The 20,811-nt window shown below is 37.7% G+C and overlaps 1 protein-coding gene and 1 long non-coding RNA gene across 3 annotated transcripts in view; both read left to right on the plus strand.

Moving 5' to 3' along the window:
• LOC134802301 (pikachurin-like) overlaps positions 1–20,811 on the plus strand; it is a 161,321-nt gene that overhangs the window by 27,432 nt on the left and 113,078 nt on the right. The window contains exon 2 of one of the 2 annotated variants that reach the window (XM_063774887.1): positions 463–480. The exons of the other annotated variant lie outside the window; for it this stretch is intronic. The gene's annotated coding sequence lies outside the window, so the exon portion shown is untranslated. The remainder of the gene's footprint in view (positions 1–462; positions 481–20,811) is intronic. 2 annotated transcript variants of the gene reach the window in all.
• LOC134802929 (uncharacterized) overlaps positions 1–20,811 on the plus strand; it is a 205,425-nt gene that overhangs the window by 7,931 nt on the left and 176,683 nt on the right. The window lies entirely within an intron of this gene.

The following is a 20,811-nucleotide window of genomic DNA, read 5'->3' on the forward strand; positions in this document are numbered from 1 at the left end:
GTATTCGAACTTCAAGATATTCACAAGAGACGACACGTACTAGATCCATTCTAGATACGTTATAGTCTAGATATCAACTAGTTCTCTTTTGCAGCGCAATTCGGGCAACCAATGTCACTTTTACGTTAGATAGAGTAAGATATAGCTATTAGATGTGAATTGGATCTCTAAGTCATATCCTGTGGAAATCGTTCAAGAGTATCTCCAGAATCGCGCAAATGTCAAATTTGACAGGTTAGATCTTAAACATATCGTTATCGTATCTTGGTGATGTCTAAAAGATATCTAACAGATGTCTATTTCAAAATCCGAATCGGGCCCCTACACTCATTTTATAGCGCGCTTATGACGTTTTCACATATGTAGGTACCCACTGTAGATGCGTCCCTAAAACAGCCTATATACCTAATTTGTTTTTTTTTCTTTTAATAATTTTGAATTAAAAATCATCTTCTTTTTCAGGTACCATCAGCTGTCAAGGTACATTCTAGTCATCACTAGATTTCTGTGAGTTGAATAAATGTGAGCCATCTTACAAAGGCACAAGTCGTCGTTAACTTTAACCAGTCGAACGTCCACCATACAACAAATTGATGCAAAGCAATTGGACCCCTTTTGATCTACATATCAAAAACCTTTCCATGTTTTTTTCGTCAAAAGGTAGAAAAACAGGCATTTAATATTCGTAATACATAGTTTTAGCACCGATTTTAAATTTAATCTCGTTAAAATGTCCTTACGATGTTTTAACAGGGCAGGAAAGAAAAACCGATCTACTTCACGTTACTGTTATCTGCAATTAGCTTTCCCGTTATCGTCATTAAATTGTTATTTTATTCCGAAATCTGGAACGTTCACTCCGTCCCTTTCCGACTCACGCTGAAGACTATCAGCGACAGAGATGGAGATTGTCTTGAATCTAAACGGGAAATGCTCGGCGTTTTCCTTAACTAAAATTACGATCAACAAAAACAAGGTACGGGTTGATTAAGTCGGAGAGTTAATACAAAAATACGTCTCATGACTTTCGAATTCCGAACGCCATGACTGGCGAGTTTAATTTTCAATCAGCTTTGTCCGGATGGAGGCAATTTGGCCGTTGGCACGTGGCTTTGTCGTTTCGAAGAATTTTCATTAAGGTACCTATGTGATATTAGATCCAATATGGGAATGGACACTGATGAATGAATATTGGCCTAGATCCTTTATCCTGCAGCGGTATCATGGTCGCATTTTTATCACCTGTCATGTAATGCGTCACTTTCGCACTTGTTTATTTTTGTTAGACCGTGACAGGCGTGGTGACAAATGATAAAGAGCCGACCATATTAGACCTACTGACATGCACTATATTCGCGGGTAATCTCTTTGGATATTGAAACTAGTCCATGCTTCAAAGTTTGTTTCTTATTCAAAAAATTAATCTTGAGTTGAGAGTCAAAAAACTTCCCAAATTTTTTCTTTTTTAAACTTTATGATAAATTCTCTCAATAAGGAAAGTCTTATGTATACTAATTATAATATTTATTTCAAACATCTGGAAGATTGTCCAAATATTTTATGTCGTTAAAAGCCTGGATATTTATTTTTTACAACGAGTAGCTATATAAATATGGAAAACTTCCACATTACAAAGTTAAAATCTGACGAAACATATCATATTTCACGCATAATTATATGAAACCTCGTCCCAAAACTACAGACAAAACCACAACACAATTACCATATTCCACATAATAATAATAAATAAGTTTTGCAGCTGAATTTGTACCATGTTTTCGTGTGAAATACTGCCTCGAATATTCCCGTTTGCATGAGGGAATATGTGTCACGGAGGTGGTATGAAGTTAGGCTGTTTTGGAAAATGGTGGAATAGTGTAGCACGGAACATAAAATGTAAATGAGTGTTTTGGCGAAGTCGTTGTTAAAAAGTTTAAGAAAGGCGCTTTGTTTCATTTAATTGTTCTGGGTGATGCATTAGGGCTGGGAGTCCCAGATGGTGTTTCTAAATTATAAGTTTTTTTTATCCCACAGCGTATTTAAAACCCTAAAAACTAGTATTACCTATACTTAATTGACTTCTTAAAATAAGCACTGTACTGTACTTATCTGTAGGTACTACTACTAATTGTTTAAAATGACGTGTAAATTAGTTTTATAAATAAATTATTATGATTATGATTAGTATCAAAATTTTAACGAAGACAATAACAGGATTATTGTCAAGTAAATAATGTTTGTACTTATATATACCTATACTAGCGATTTTTATTTGAAGCCTAATAAATGTTCTATTACTTTAAGAACTTAAAAGTCACGAAAATATCAATGTCAAATATATTATTTGTATACATAATAAAAATTCAATTCACGATCTATTATTACGTTATCAGAGCAGCAGGACAAACAGTAGGCCTGATGACAAATTTTGAAAACCCTTTTAATATCGTCGGTACACTTGTATTAGTTCCGAAAAACACTATATTTCAGTTATACTCATAAGATTTAACATAAATAATTGCATTTTATTATAGCTAGTTTAAACTTCGCGCGAAAACGCCTCGCATGCCATTTGTGACGTCATCATTTAGTTGGTGGTAGGGTGGTAGATATTGTTTACATACTTACAGTTACGAATTTCCCTTGAATCCGAATGATATTGTTAATTCAGCACCATATATTACGATTAGGGATGATAAATACATTACAAAAACTAATCCAAATAACTCATTTTACACAAAAACTCTCACACAGTTGCAGTTTAAGATGAATTATTTAGATACATGTAAATTTTGAGTGAAAATCACCGAACGCCGGTTTTACTTTTTAATTTTTCATTTTTTCTAGTTACGACAGCCAACATGGCAATGATAGTTCCATTCAGCCAAATAATTAAAAAAGTTTGTTGTTGAAATATCGTATTATTTAGCATTTTATTTAAATAATAACAAATAGATATCTACTTTATATCGTGTAATAATATTTTTTGGACGTAATAACATTTTTTTTGCACCTTTCGAACTCTTTGGTGCCCACGTATAGATTTCGGTCAATGAGGCTGTCTATGTTGCTCTAAGAAATATGTTATGGATTGATGACGTCACTGTTTGGAACGTTTCTGATTGGCGTTTCAGTAAAAATGGCCGATTGGAGAATTTTGCAGTTTTATTTTATTGAATATATTAATAATCCTTCAGTTTATACTGAGATTGGGCCATTTTTTAGAATCATATTAACATATATGTTTCGTTGAAACCATTATTTCCATGATTCTTTGTTACTTGCAACAGGCCTATTGTCCGCTTATTTTCAATATATTTTTCTATTCAAAACCTGCCTTCGACATCGGTTGATAAACCATTCATAACACGCTACAAATATTTTTCTAACATAATAAAATTGAAGCGACATTGTCAAAGCATGGGACAATAGAGTATTTTTTCAGGCTATTGACTGTGTATAATAGAAAATAAACTTTTACGGACACAATCAAACGGACTGGCGAGTTTTGTGGGAGCAATATTTACGATTCGGATCAATTACTATTTAATTGAACAGATTATGGGTGGTGTTGTTTGTGGTGATAACAATGAAATTTTATTAAAAATGACTCATGCTAGACCGGGCCGGGGCCGGCCTGGAGCTTCCGGAGCTTCGTTTTCTATGTGAAGCACCACGTGATCACCGATCAGCCGTCATAGAAAATGACATTTTGTACGCCTCGGCCCGGGCGCGGCCCGGTCTAGCGTGAGTCATCATTTAGCCTTCAGATTCACAGGGATTCTAGACAAATCACGTAAAAACGAAAATAAATATACAAGTCAAAAAGTAAATTAAAAAACCCATTAGGAGCATATATGTATGAATAGGGGGGTATAAAACATAGCAACCTCTTACAAACCTCTGTTAAATTTTGTTTCTTTCTATATTACCTCTAGCTCACTAAAATTTTTGTTTCATCCATATTTTGATCTATATGTAATCTTCAACGACTTCCAGAATAGAAGGGTCATTCACAAAAAAATATGTCTACGGTCCCATACAAAATGTATGAAAAGAGTCGTAGCAATTAGACGCGACCGCAGGCATATTCTCAGAGAATGACCCAGAAACGTCAATCAGTGGTATAGAGTGCACGTTAACACGTCTTTGAGCAAAAAAACTGCGGAAATTTCCGTCTTCAATTCTATGATAATGACGGCATGCATTTCCCGAACATTCCAGCAAGCCACTATTATGTGTACACTAGTTACGTAGACTAGGTCAACAGTGACTCACCGCGTAAAGGGTGAGCCCGCATCGCGAATTTGGGGCGCAAACACTGACGTTCAACAAGGAAAGGCATATCTTACGCCGGACCGTACGTCATTTAGGGCCTTACGAATGTGTGTCACTTTGTGTGTGTTGTGTACACATATGTGGAATGAACCGATCGTTAAGGAAACAAATATTGCTTACTACAATTGTAAAACATAGTACCTACGGTTAAAGTATAAAGGGGGATATGACTTTGAGGCATCTTCACTACCCAATATTCGGCTAAATCAAAAAACAATGAAGTTAATGACATTAAAGAGCTGCATTAGAACTTTAAAAATCTGCTACTATCCCAGTAAAGATGCGGTTTTGCTAAAATAGAGTAAGTATAAAATGTAGAAAGTAAATAAATGATGAGAATTTCAGTCAAACGTATATATTATGGGCTGTCAAATCTAATGGGGCCCACTGATTAACAGTCCGCCGGACGGTATCGGCCTGTCAGTTGTTAGGAACTGTCGAAATTTTGTTTAACAACAAGCGGTTGATAATCGTTTGTGTTCGTTAGTAAGGGACCGAATTAAACAAAGGTGTCCTAAGTTTTATGGATAAGGGGGTATCTATAACGCCTTAATGACCGAAGACAATAACGTTATCTTATTCTTGAAAATGCAAGATCTTAAATTATGTTGTTGTCTTATTATGAGAATAATTATCTCTCAAAGCTGATCTACTCGTATTAAGCCGAATTCCATCAAGAATTCCGTAATGGCATTAAATAACAAACAGGCTAACCCCAACAGTACCAGAGAAATAACACTATTGTACAAAGTAAATGCAACTTCATCTCTATACATTTAAGGCATGTTATCGATTGTAGCGATACCTAACCTCGATCAAACACATTAGTACCTAAGAGCTATAAATCAAATCCTAAAACACAGCTACTATAAACTCTATTCAAATAGACTTAAAGCTGAAAGTCGTTTGTTTAATACCACTGCATAACAGGATATGAACAGTCGCTGCTGGCGTCATATCCGGGGCCGAGACTACTTCCGGCGCCACGGAGAACCGGAAATGGGTCATGTTCCAAGATTTATGCGATTTGTATTATTTTTAGCTGAAGATTTTCTGCCTGGTTTTTAGTGTCAGCAGTCAGGATAATAAATGTGTACAACTGAAAGCGCTGGCAGCCTCGGTAAGAGCGTGCGACTTTCAATCCGGTGGGGTTTCGGTTGGAAGATCAGATGGCAGTCGCCTTCATAAAAACTAGTGCCTACGCCAATTCTTGGGTTTAGTTGCCAAGCGCTCTCCAGGCTCCCATGAGCCGTGGCAAAAAGCCGGGACTACTCGAAGAAGATGATGGTCAGGATGATATGTAGAAACTCTTATGGTCGAGGTTATGGCGTGGATAACGACACGATAAGCATTGGTTAATTTCTGACACCGCGCGACGGAGACGAACGTTCTGCGTGCTCCCTTTGCTCTGTTGCACAGCGTACTTTTCGTTGCTGAAAATCTTATAAAGGGAGTCTTTTTAAGCAGGCCACTGACGAGTCTTCCAAATGGATGCCGTTACAATGGATTCATCCAAATGGACGGCATCCTAATATTAAACATTGTACGTTTTTGACATTCACGGACCGATTTTGGATTGCAGCCACGCTATTTGGACTGTTGGAAGGCTCATCAGTGGTCACCTTTAGGGATCCATAATCAACCACGAACCCTGACTAGTTTCGCCCATCGACATAGAGTTTTGTCTGTTTGTCTATCTATCCTTCCGCCCACGCGGGTTTCCTTAGTGACTATTAGTGCCTGAAAGATTTAATTTGGTATAAGTACCTAATTAATAATTATGTATACATACCTACACTATATATTACTCTTGCTAACAAAGTGGGTAAATAAATACCTGAGAACACTTTTTAATTAGGTAGGATCACAAGAAATATATGCAAAAATCCATGACACCAAGCAGATAAGCATATTCAGGCAAAGTCCATAAAAAGCGCAAAACAAGCGGTCAATTATCATTATCACAATAATGTACACCTGTTTTTAATTAAAATGCTAATTATTTACTACCACAAAAGAAAACATTAATATCGGGAGGCACGGGGAAGCAATGCATATTTCGCCCTCATTATTTCCGAATTAAAAGAATATTTTCGACAATATTTGCAAGTTAAAGGAACATTGTTTTAATACGGTTTTTTATCGGACGTCTGGTATCGCAGTGGAACAACAGAAGTAGACTTTTTTCAAAGGAAAATTATTAATATGGTAATTAAAATGCAAAAACATCTGATATGTATTTATTATTTGCTTCCTTTGAAACTGACTACAGCAATGCCGGTTATATCTATCTATCTATCTATCTATCTATCTATATACATTTATTAATACCTTTAAACGAGCAATTCTTGTTTATTTATTTATTTATATATTTCGGGGATCTCGGAAACGACTCTAACGATTTCGATGAAATTTGGTATATGGGGGTTTTCGGAGCCGACAAATCGATCTAGCTAGGTCTTATCTCTAGGAAAACGCGCATTTTTGAGTTTTTGTATGTTTTCCGAGCAAAGCTCGGTCTCCCAGATATTCAGTATAAGAAACGAGTACTAAAAGAGTGGAGAAGTAGGTATGGTTGTACATATTATTACTGTGTATCCCGCCGTAGCGCCGAAACTACTGAGCTGATTTATTGAATGACGTGTCAATCGATTCATTCTTACTACTCGTGTAAAGGCTTCTACAGAAGTTGCAACAAATTGTACGAGTATGAGATTTCTGATAGTAGTCAGTATGTACTGACTGACTGAGTAAATGTTGACTGCCATCTTTCGACAGAAATGATTAACACTTTTAGAACGCCATTTCACTTTGATACTTATTTTTTAATTCATCATTAAATTTGTACAATGTAAAAAAGTATCGCCATCTACTCGAGAGTAGGACAAAGGTATGGCGCCATCGCTCCAAAAGATGACAGAATAGAAGGCAATGAAAGGATTAAACTTATCTTATTCTTTTAACCTTTCATATGTATGTGGTGGTAGAGCAGGAAAAACATGACTAAACATTCGGTCAGGATTCTTACCATACACAGACAAGAGGTACTAAATTTAAAGTTTATTGCGCCTGACAGCCGTAAAGTCTATGGAAAACTCTTGAAATATAAAGTAGCTAGACGCTTTCACTTTCTGCTGGCTACTGCTACCAGTGAACCAATTTGAATTCAGACAGTTTGTCAGCTTGTAACGCTAACAACGTTATAAATAGAAGGGCAAATAAGTACAAAAATCTCAGCAAAATATGTCACAAAGGATAATTTATCGTCAGCGAATAAGGCAAGAGGCGCAACATAAATTTGCGACTTGAATGTGCCCAGTATTCGAAACAGACCTGCAGCGGTATCATGGTCGTGTTTTTATCACCTGTCATATTATGCGTCACTTTCGCACTTATACATACTTGTTAGAACGCGACAGGCATGATGACAAATGATGAAATGATAAAGAGCTAATGATTTATCACGATGTCATGTAGACAAGACAAGTGTGACCATAATATTTATAGGCCTGCGGTGCTATCATGGTCGCACTTTTATCACTTGTCATGTCATGCGTCACTTTCGCACTTACATATTTGTTAGAACGTGACAGGCATGGCATGATGCCAGATGATAAAAAACCAACCATCTCAGCCGTACAGGCCTGCCATTATGAATAACGATTCATCGATGCTATAATGCTAAGTATTCCTTTACGATACATTTAAGTTAAGAATATAAATAATATACATATCTAAGTGAATTCTATTATTGACCTTTATCCGGGGACTGTCGGGAATAAAGTAAGTCAATTTTATTGTTTATCTTTATCCGGGCAATAAAGACTCAGGCCATTCGTCTTGCCTAATTACTCGTAGGGACGAACAACTGGAACTTCTGATTAACTCGGAGATTTACGGCGTCAGTTATGTGGCTTTGCTTGGCTGTTATTTGCGGAATATTTTATTTGTACCTTACCAGAACCTGATTTATATTAAACGATATATTATCGTTAATAAGCCCCCTAAGATAACAATCGATGATGGAAATAAACGCCAATCGAAACTTAAATAGGTAGGTACTCTATGCTATGGAGATAGTGACATTACATGTATCTGTGATTCAAATACATTTTTTCTTTTAGTTTGACGCCAGTAGATGTACCTACGATTAGCATCTTGGCTAGGCCCCCTATCATGTTATGGAGAAAGAAAATTTCCTGTTTCATAGAATAAGAAACCAATTATTGGAAAACTTGAGAAATAACGATGAATAAAAAGGTTAAGCAATAAAAACGTCGTTTGACACTGCCTGATAAATTTAAAAATGTCACACACACGACAACATAATTAGCATATGCGAGAAACCCTTACTTGATAGCATGAAATTGAAGATTAATTCAACAGGGTGGGTACAATAGTATTCATCATCATCATCATCATCATCTCAGCCATAAGACGTCCACTGCTGAACATAGGCCTCCCTCTTGGACCTCCATACGTGCCGGTTGGAAGCGACCCGCATCCAGCGTCTTCCGGCGACCTTAACAAGATCGTCTGTCCATCTTGTGGGTGGACGTCCTACGCTGCGCTTGCTAGTCCGTGGTCTCCACTCGAGCACTTTTCGACCCCATCGGCCATCTTCTCTGCGTAACGTAACCCCGACGTGCAAATATTTAAACCAAATATATCCTCAGGCAGACGTTTAGCAAAAAGCGAGTAACGATAAGCGAATTATTTATTTTCCTCTTAGATAAAGTAGGTCGGTATTGTTAGAGCTCATTTAGACGGTGGGAGAACTCGCATGCGAGTTTCATTAGGTACCGTAAAACGGGGTGAGTAGGTTTCGCGGGGAGCTATGGGTTATGAATGGGGAGAGAAGGATTGATAGGGGGGTGAGGTGGGTTTTTAAGGCTACTGCTACAAAAATAATGTATTCCAATTTAAAATGGAGCTATAGTAATATTCATAATAAAAAAAATCGATCCAACAATCTTCCAAAATCACCTTTGTATGAAAAACCCTCTCACCCCAAATACGAGGCACTACGGGGTGAGGTGGGTTTTCCTCTTTATCGTCAAAGTTATGAAATGGAACTACCCAAAATAAAATACAAACGTCCGAACCACTTATTATACAGTGTGGAAAGATAAGTCGGGCCCTGGAGGCAAACTACCTTAAATCCTTAAGCTGGCTCAATTTACTTAAAGGAGACATTCCTTTATTTTTAAAAAGAAACAAAACTGCATTCACAGATTTTTCTTTTTTTTCTTAAATTTGGCTTGTCTAAAAAAATCTTGAGTACTAAATATTAGATTTTATGGATATTTTGTACGACAGACGAGTGTAAGGGCTAATGTTTCTTGGAGAAATGTTAACATTAACATTAACTGTATCGACTAGTAGAATAAAATTGCGAGTGTTTATTTTTTGGAATTTTTAGTCGGTTCGAGTCCCGGGCGAGGCAAGCGAGTTTTAGAAAATCTTTGAATGCAGTTTTGTTTCTTTTTAAAAATAAAGGAATGTCTCCTTTAAGTAAAATGAGCCAGCTTAAGGATTTAAGGTAGTTTCCCTCCAGGGCCCGACTTATCTTTCCACACTGTATACACCATTCAGTTTTCACATGTAAAAATAAAATTTTATCGAGGTTTGAAAGTCAAATTTCACCCAACTCACCCCGTTTTACGATACATTGCAGTATTTGATTAGTCGTGTGAAATGGATGTTAAGTACCTCTATGGTCCGTAATGTAACTAAACTCGCATGTAAGTTCGCGCGCCATCTATATGAGCCCTTAAGGGGCCCACTGATTACCAGGCCGCCGGACGATATCGGCCTGTCAGTTAAACGCAAAATTTGACAGCTCCGAACAACTGACAGGCTGATATCGTCCGGCGAACTGGTAATCTGTGGGCGCCTTTAGCCACAGCGATCAACAATCTATTCTAATATTCTATTCTATTATTTTTTTCGTACGGAATCAACTTGAGTAATAAAAGCTACTCGGATCGCTGTTTGAACCCCGGTGAAACATGTGCTGTGCTACCATATGTAATGGTACTAAGACCATAAGTAACGAAAAATAAAAGTATTTTCGTCCTTCCCATGTGAGTCCCGCGCCGTAATCGTTTCAATCAGAACACCATAAGCCCTTAGCCAAACGTGCGACCAAACTTCTTTCCCCGACTACAGTTTGCTCTGGCATTGTAATTGCCATGGATTAAAGTAAGCGAGTCGGGCAAACCAGTATAAAAATTACGAGTTCACGGATAAATAGTAGAATCGATCGCTAATTAAATTTACAGTAACCACAGCTGGTGCAACTCAGCTGAAACGTCGGAATTAAAGGTAAAAACAATGAAATTATATCGCGGTAGACCCGTTTGTGTAATTAAATATGTATACAAAACATGTTATATTTCACAGTAACTGTTAGAAAATAATAAGAACTTTGGGCGTGTAAATTATAGGTTTACCATAACATAACTGATGCGGTAGTTTATAATTATGGTTAATTATGGACTGGTTGGAGGCGTTGCTGCGTGCGTCGGTTTGTAATAAATAGTAATTATTAAATATTTAAACTAGACTTAGTCCTAAAAGTATAAAAGAAACTCGGTGTGCACATAGAACATAATGTTAGTTTTTATCAATAATCATCTTCATTCCTTCAGAAGCTAGTTTTTACGTATTATGTGTTGCAAATCTCGTAGGTACCTAACTGAATTAATTTAAATAAATTCCTGGTATCTGATTCTGGGAGTAATTCCGTAATTCCGATGACATTGACAAGGCAATTATATACTCACAATGCAAAACTATGCTGATCTGATGAATTGATGATGCAGTCGGAAGCCAAAGGAATTCCTCAATATAACAAACACAAACACATCGAATTTAGGCCCATTAGAAACATCTGTACGGCTACCACCAGTTTTGACATTGACATAACGCTCACGTTTACGTAACTTACTTTCTATGCATCTCGCTCGTACTCGCATATGCGAGCAATAGTGCAAGCGAGATGTACAGAAAGTAAATTACGTAGACGTGAGCGTTATGTCAATGTTAAAACTGATGGTAGAGGCTCTGGCTCATTAGAAGTAAGTCTTATACCTAATACAGTCAGCAATAGGATTATATGATTGTGTTCCGAATTCCAAAAATTTTTCGTGCTTAGTAGTTAACTTGTTTTATGAATATTCTGCAATTAATTGCAGTCAGTATTCCCATAATTTGGTTTCACAAGACCGAGAGATAGATTAGCAATGGGAAAGGGAACTAAAGGGCCTGCGCAGAATGGCGCCGCGTGCGACCAATCGTGGCGGACATCTTGAACCCTTTTAGGGGACTGATTACGCACAGGACTCTAGTACGGTTGAGGGGCGAAAAGATTGCATTTTCTTTGTATTTTCCGAGGGTGTGTTATACGCACGCTTTTTGTATGGTTTTCATTTTAAACAGACTGATCAGAAGACATTCGATTCTTTGTAATACATTTCGTAGATTTCTTTTTTCGATTTATTTAATTACAAAATTAAATGATAAATTATACAGGTAAATTGTGTAAAAATCATAGTTTTTAGGCACGTTTTTCACTGAATTATCCAGTATTTTAGACTTACTTACATAAACCCTACTGTTACGAGTCAAAAAGAAACGTGTTCGAGTATAAATTTCTACGAAAACCAACACAACGGCCCTGTAATTTAGAAGTAACAAGAATTTTAAAACACCAAACAAGCCCTACAAATTACAAACAAGTCCTGAGTTGAGCAAGATATATATAAACACAGCTCGTAAAGCCTTGAAAGTCTTAAGGCACATGCAAAACTCAGTAGATACAGACTAGTAGCAGTAACTGAACTTTAACAGCTTTTCGATCTTTTTGATTATTAATTAGTGTAATATTAGGGTACGTTTTCATTATGTGTATCTTCTTTAGTTTGCGGGTCACCTGTAAAGTAAACCATCACTTCGCGCCTAAAGAGTGTGTGCACTACGGTAGAGAATACCTACGCCGTACGCCGCTGACAACAAGTTGTTAGTGTTGTGAGTTTTTGACAGATCAACACGCTGGCGTTGTATATTGATGTTGTCTCATTAGTCATTAGAAATAGGTACTTAAACAATTTTTAAACTGATTGCTCCTCTAAAAAAAGCTTCTAAGTAATAACGTTACTGTGGAGGGCGTAATTGGTGTCAAAATGGTTTATCTCACATAAAGAGAAATGGCAGCCTAGGTAGGTAATAAAACAATATCAGCAGAATGAGAAATAAATTAGTAACGAGGGAATAACGATCTGTCCCTCGCCAGTATGGCGGTGAGACCTCCCTTACAGCACGTGACAATGACAACACGACCGCAACAACGACAGGGTCGACAGGGATTATTTAAATGGTACCTAGGAAATATTCGCCTAGAATTAGATAATAAATTATATAAATACAAGTCTACACACCAGAATGGATGTATGTCAGGCTTACTTACAACAACTTGTTGTAGTGATAACAGGATTGTGAAATTCGTGTTTTGGTTACATATTGATAGCAAATTCAACAGCCAACTGCAAAAATATCCAAAAAGCTTTTTCAAGGAATATGCTTAAATTACGTGCGCCATGTTTGCGTTTAGTATTCTGTAATCTCTTCTGCCGATATCTAAACATAAAAATACAACTTTTTTTTATGTTACGAAATTAAATTACTGCTATGTGCACTCTGTGTCGTCAGTGCTTTTGAGACTTGTGATAATCCCTGAAATTTACTGCTGGCTCGCGATACTGAAGGCTTCTGGGAAATCTTGTAGGCTGTACTGATCATTTTAGTAAGTTCCGTAAAATGGGGTGAGTTGGGACAAATCCGCAGTTCAAACCTCAATAAAATTTTATTTTTATATGTGGCACGTTAATTTATATACTTGAAAAGTGTTCCGTTAGTATGAACTTTAGTTTTTCAATGATAATCTGTCGTTTCATTTCATAGATTCAACGATAAACACAAAATAGTAGGAAATCACTGCTCACCCCGTAGTCGGGGTTAGGGGGGGATAGGAATTGAGTGAGATGGGACAATTGCTAGAATTGACACAATATTACAATAGCTTGACTTCTCAAGAGAATAAAGTATTTACCTACGTAACAATGTGATAACTCTGGTCTAAAAATTACCTTCTCACCCCCCTACCATCCCTCCTTACCCCATTCATATAACCCAACAGCCTTCGTAATCCCTACTCACCCCATTTTACGGTACTGATCATTTTAGTACCTTGTCGAATGTCGCTGCTATGATATGACATTAAACCCACTAGTAGTTTACTACTGTAGGTTAATTGTTCTATTGCTAGTTAAGGCGACGGGTAGCGGTGGGTAAAGTTTCAGATTCTGTCAATTTACCCCATTTCACACACAAGCGCACTTCACGCACACTACCTCACCTTACTGGGACAGGATATTTGCTACTTAGGCAGGCCTCCGTCACACGCTCAAGGCCACGCGCTATATGCCTACCGCTCGGCGTATCGTCGACGATACAACCGACAGAGGGCCGCCGAACGCCCGCCTGAACGCTCGCACCGCACGTTTCCCGCGCTTACGCTTCGAAATGCCGAAACCACGTAATTATTGTGCAGTAAATGGGTGTAAAAGTCAAAAAACAAAGGAAAAAGCCTATAATAAAGATTCATCTTTTTATGGCGGGCTAAAGGTCCCACCTGAAACGTTTAAGAATTAATATTGAAGGGTTAGAAAAAGTATTTTTAAATAATTTTGACGACGTAATAATTAATCGGCCTGGTAGCACCGTATTACAACTTTAAAAACCGTTGATTTTCCGTTGCTTTGCTCCTGAGTATTTATTAAAATTATTTACGCAATTTAGGATATTTACAACTATAAAATTTAATAACAAAGAATTTCGAGAAGGGAAAAAAATATAAATCATTATATAAAACTAAAACATATTTGATTGACTAATAAAACATATGGTTGATCCGCAACATTCGTTTTATTACAATAATCATCATAGGTAGATGCCTACAACCCTAGCGCATTTCTTACGATGACGCGTTAGCACGTGACTCGCACGGCGGGCAACACAGTCTGGACTCTTTGTGCGCGTACTTATGGTACATTTCTTCTTGTCCTGAGCAGCAGGTATTATTATTAAGGTTTTGTAGGCTATTATAGCGTAGGTATTTTCGCTTTTGTTTGGGAATGAAGTATCTGTTACGTAGTAACTATTTATTAATCTGTGACTTAGGCCCACTTGCACCGTCCCACTAAACCGGGGTTAACCGGTTAAGCCGTTAAGCTAATAGTGTCAAATTGTACTGGTAACCATGGTGACACTCCAGGTTTAACCAGTTAACCCCGGGTTAATGAATGGTGCAAGTGGCCCTTAAAGGTTTAGGCATAGACTAGGAATCCTCTAGACCGAGTTTAGAGCAATTATTTCATGCAACCGATAATGCCAAAAACGCGGGGGTGCGCGGGACGAGGTGAGCGAAGTCCCGTGCCGTGATTGGTCCGTTCAAAGACACGGACGTCACACAAAGACACTTTCGACTCGAACATGGAGTAAAATTACCGTATGCGTGGCAGAGGGGGTAGCGCGACTATGCTAAGTCTGGAGGATGTTTTGTCTGTGGGTTTAGGTTACGCTTTAGAAGTGACCTATCAGTTGAACTATACAGACACTCTACTATAAGTCTGATTTAGATTTAACAACTTGTTACGGTTTTCATCTTATTTTGATACTACCTTGATAATCGCTCACATTGATTGGTGCATGCCTGGGAAACCTTAGCTGAAGACCGTGATGGATGGCGCAAGCGTGTTGTGGAAGGGAGAAGGCTATGCGACCAAGCCTGGTTTAATGCTTTAGATAGCAGAAGGTGTCCCATCAAGCCGGGACTGGAACCTCAGGTCAGGTGGCATGAGCTTCCTCTGCGAAAAATGTGGGAGGTCGTGCCGCTCACGCATCGGCCTCCACAGTGACCAAACCCGTTGTCTAAACAGCAATGCATAAATTGTCTGCTATAGACGGAAAGGCCTATGATGATTGGTGCATGCGAAGTGAAGTGAAAGTCGTGCGTGAGATGCGCGCCAATCACCAAGACGATCGTTAAGGTCGTATCAAAACCAATTAAGTAGATTGTTAAATTAGAAATCGACCTCCGCCACGCCCGATCCACAGATATTTATTTATTATGTACAAGTATGAGTAATATACTTACTCGTATAGTTTCACATTCATAACCACTTCAAATTCAAATTCAAACACCAGGTAGCCTAGGTTTATGGATTATACACGTGATAAAATAAGTGTCACTATTTAACACCCCGTGATTGAAAGGGACGGACACTGTATTTATCACGCTGTCACGTAGACATACATGACCAATAATATCCGTACAGTACCTACGGATATGATGGTCGTTCTTGTCTACGTGACAGCGTGATAAAACGGTATCCGTCAATTTCCATCGCGCTCTGTTAAAAAGTGACGGATATTTTGTCACGTGGATAAAGCCATCCAAAATAGGCCTGCAGGCATGTGGTAAGGCTTCTTGCCGTTAGATCAATAAACAAAAATTGCGTATTTTTACAACTGCCTCGGGGCTTCGAAATTGGTTAAAGCGGGGTCTGTTCAAATTGATTCGGAAAGTTTGTTTGAAATATTAAGGAATTTCCAAAGGAATCCCTAGGCGTAGGGGCGCAGTTTCCCTAAAACGGGGGCGTTTTAAGACGCTGGTCTGTGCGGTGATAAATAAAATAGTGTTTACGTAATATGCTGGGGGTCGGCGAAATATGGCGGGCCCACGAACCTTAGCGACGTACCAGGTACTAAAGGTACCTATCTACTTAAGTACCTACTGTTAGTTTAATTAAGGGAGGAAAACATGTTGTTGTAAAGTGTAAAGTGCTAGTCAACAAAAAATAATTAGGTAGTTCGCTAACCTACCAATTTAATGACAATTATATTAAAGAAATCTTATTTTTACTTGTGATTTCGACTGTCATTCATTACTAACTGTAGATCTGTTGCAATTCAGAAGGGGCGAAAGTCTGTTATCCGTCAAATGTCGCAACAGAATGGTCGCACGGCTATGGCTCATGATTTGCTACGATGTAAAGAACCGACGTCGAATAAAGTGTGTTGGTACAATGTATGTGTCTACCTACGTCTAAGGGAGAACAAAAGTGTATCTCACCTTACCTTGAGACGGCGGCATAATAACCCCTCACAATATGTCAGACTGGCTAGAGCCGTGACAAATCACCCCTACGTCGAACTCACAATATAAGTATTCGAGACAGTTTATTCTTCTTATCTCGTCCATGTTATTTGCGTGTTTGTAGTGTTTTTTTTCTACTTGTGTGACATGAGTTACGTTTCATTTCCAAAACAGAGGAATTTCATATTTAATCTTCTAAGGAAACAGATAAATTTTTAAGCTTTAGTTTGGAAATTTCTTTTATTTCTTTTCGATTCATAAGAGTTTGTAATGTACTTAATCGACTTGAATTTGTACTTGTACAAGTACGGCGGGAATTACGAGGCTATAGGAAAAAGTTTTCTAACGTTTTATTTACCTACTGTAAGGATACTTCGGTTCCAAAGATAGCAGGGTGCGTACCCAACATGCCAATCGTTTACGCTCCGTAGCGAACAAAACGCAACCGTCACTGTCGCACTAATATGGAAGAGTGATAGAGAGACACGTAACGCAAACGATTGTCACCTTGGCTAGGCACCCAGTATTTCTGGCCCCGTGCACGTTATTTCAATATACTGTGTGTAATATTTATACTGCGGGAAGCTCTATGACTGAAGGCCCACCCTTCAGGGGTGAACGCACTGTCAGTCCATCGTCGGCTCAGTTAACTAACCATGTTTGAGCCTTATTGCGACGAGACAAGGACTTAAATGGTCAGACACTGAATGTTGCTGTGAGCACAATAGCCTATCTTAAGCGCATGGAATCAATTATGGCGATGTCAACAGCTCTTGTGTGAGTGTTGAGTATGTCCATCTTTCATTCGGACAAATTACTGAGATTTGCAAGTCATCTAATATGTATTAGATTCATTCTTTATCAAATAAATAACACAGCATTACAGTAAAACCAAGGCACCATACTTCTTCGGGTAGTGTTGTGCGTTTGTCTGGATGAGTTTAGTATTTCCGTTTAGATTTATTGGCCAAATTATTTATTTACGTAGGTAATTTCGTAGCCATTTACCAGCAGTGTCTTTAGTTGAAATTACTAAAGGACTACCCAAGTAGATAATCATTTATTAATCTAAATGCAATCCCTAATATCAACGTTCCAGGCTAAAATAAGTGGCGCCCAACGTGGGGCCTTAAACATTAACTTCCCTTTAACAGTGAATATTTTAAGTAGGTACAGTCAAATAATTTAATTTTCGTGTCATTTTGTACCTTGTCACAGTGACAATCAATACACACATACTATAGGGTATTATACAGTATTCAAAATAAATTATTTCACACCATGCATGAAATAAAGCACCAGAAAATTATTAGAAAAACACAGATTGGAGTTATTTTTAAACACAAGTTCTATTTAATAAATCGGATAGAAATGTAAAAAGTAGGTGAGTTGACCGTGACGCCACGATGTAATGTTTCATATAAATTCCATATCAGCAAATCGTTTTGACAGTTCTAAAAAAGTAACTGATTTGACTAGTAGGAAAATACCCTATTGTCACTGACAAGGTACGAAATGGTACTACGTACGTACGTACAGACAAACCATTTTAAACTGTGGACCCCTTCAAAGCACCTACGCTTGTGTTTGAAGTTATATTACAGAAGGACACACACACCAACAACAAAAAAGAATACTTTATGCGAAGGTTTTCTAGGAGGGGTATGTAGTTGAAAAATGATTGTCGCCAAATATTGTCTTTTCTTGATCTTGCCTAAGTAGAATGTTATAGGATATCCCACAAATTACCAGAGCCTTTCCACAAAACCATTACGTACATAGGTATCAAGAATAAGGCGATATTGCCGAACTTCTGCGAAGAGGAGACTCCCTTTTTTTAAATAATAAAGTAGGCGCCCTAGTAATGAATGGGGTCAATTAGGCGACGCGACGGGTGTACCTGACACTGCTGGGATCTAACGTCTAGGGTAAGGGTCCAGTAGGGTAGACCGAGGCGAATCGGATCATTTTTTGTTTGACGGTCAATAAATACAATTTTTAAGGTGATACTGTTTTTATTAATATTCAGTTGGATAAATTATTTATTAATGAACAGAATCCAAGGTTCAGACATAAAATCAAACTTAAATATGATTTATGAAAAATAAATTCAAAACCTCTTAACAAATCCGATTCGCCATTTTAAGGGGTAAACCGGATCAAAAAAACTCTGTCATAAAATCTTAATTAATAATGGTTAACAATGTTAATCATATGATTAAGAATCACAAAGGTCAAATAATTGAGATCAACTATAATTGGTATCTTTAATGTTGCATTTGAGCATTATTTTTATTCCTCCTTTCTAGTTCAATTTTTTATCACGCCACCTACAGAAAGCGCAACATAATATCACTCCTATATGCTACTATATATTTTAACAATAAATCCAAAACATGCTAATGGCCATTTAGCAACAAAATCAAATAACTTACATGAAAATAAACAAAAACTGTAAACTTTTGCAAACCAAAACATGAAAAATCACACATATCCGATTCACCCCATATGAGAAAATTAGTTGTTGGTAACAAAAGACTCTACGTAGGGACAGCGGTTTCGTTAAAACCTTATTAGCAGCTGTAGTCATATTTTTTCCCGACCATATATTCTACATGATACCTCTTTTTTTGTACGTACGCACCATCTAAAACATGCGAACATAAAAAAAGCCAAAAAATACGTCCAAAAACCTTGTTTTATAATGTGATCCTAATCGCCCCCAATCAGATGATCCGAATAACCCCATATCATATGTTTGAATTATTTTCGCGTAACGGAAATATACCTTTAAATACAATAAAAACAAAATCAAATCAGGAAACACTATGCGCCATTAACAATAAGTAACAACAATTACAAACCTTTAGCCTTTTGCGTTTACTTTTATCACGGACTGTATTTGCACATTTTTTACATCGGCTGTAAAATCACAATACACCTGTACGAGCGACTCATCGGGAAGTGTCACCGTGACCGACGCGTGAGTCTTTTCCATTGGCAGTAACTATGGCGACATGCGTTAGGAACAGAGCGAACGCGGGACGCTGATTGACTGGCTGTAACTAACCGCGATTTTTCAAATTTTACAGTAATGCTTATTTTGATCCGATTTCCCCAGTGATCCGAATCGCCTCGGTCTACCCTAATGGATATGGAGTCAATAATAACATTAATATGAAGTTATTCCTGAGAAAATAACGCTTCAGTTTATATTGAAAAAATATTTACAACAAAATTATAGATATTTTAATTTAAGAATGAAGTAACCGTCACTGTGTAAGAAAAGCACGTGTCCAACAAATAAATATGCGTGTTATGATGTCCAGTGGGTATATTTGATGATATATGTACTAGATCGATGATAACCAATCTGATTGCAGTGCGTGGTGTCTTATCATTAATTTGTGTAAGTGTGTCTCGTGAATAGCTAAGCTAGTAGCATCAGAATTTGATCTAGATACCGACTGCCACAATGAGGGAAGGTACATGCCCACCGAGGTTCACATAATGGAGGAAGACCGCAGACTTGCGTTACGACGAAGCGACACCGTTGCTCTAAAACTCTAAAAGGGCGTAACTATTTAGGATAATGTTAAGCAATAATGTGTTAACCCACAGTCATTAATTTTGTATTAAGCAGAAACATCTCCAAACGATGCCATAAAGCTTAGAAATACATTAATTAAAAGTGGAAAAATTCACTGTCTCGAGCGAGGCACGAACTCGCGACTCTGGATCAATAGCCCATCACTGTGCCAACTGAGTTTTCTTGTCATTTAGTTTGACTCACGACAGTATAAATTCAACATGTCCCTTGTAATATGTACTGTACCCCTAAAATCCCTGAACATACCGCCCACGCTTTGTATCGCGACAGGTTTATAAAGCCGCATTAAGGTGCTTGACGGGTGACCGACGGGTGAATTGCTGTACAGAATTCCATCCACTATCCGACGCGGTTGAAGTCCCTCACAATGGGATTTTTTATGAACACGGGAAAAGATGAAGAAAATTGCAATAAGTTTCCATTGTTCTTTTAGAAATATTTAAGATCTCATCCTACCATTTTATTCGAGGTCTGGATAGGTAGATTTTTACCTCTCTCATTTTTGATGTTCACCCTCATTGTGCTTGAGGAATGGCCGACAGGTGATGTATGGGTTGTAATTCACTATCCGACGATGTGGGAGTGGATACAGAATTCTTTTCTTAAGACGGGTATTATACCTACCTACTCGTAAGGTACATAG

Source organism: Cydia splendana, chromosome 2 (genome assembly GCF_910591565.1).
Source record: "Cydia splendana chromosome 2, ilCydSple1.2, whole genome shotgun sequence".
In the NCBI taxonomy this organism is placed as follows: Eukaryota; Metazoa; Arthropoda; class Insecta; order Lepidoptera; family Tortricidae; genus Cydia; species Cydia splendana.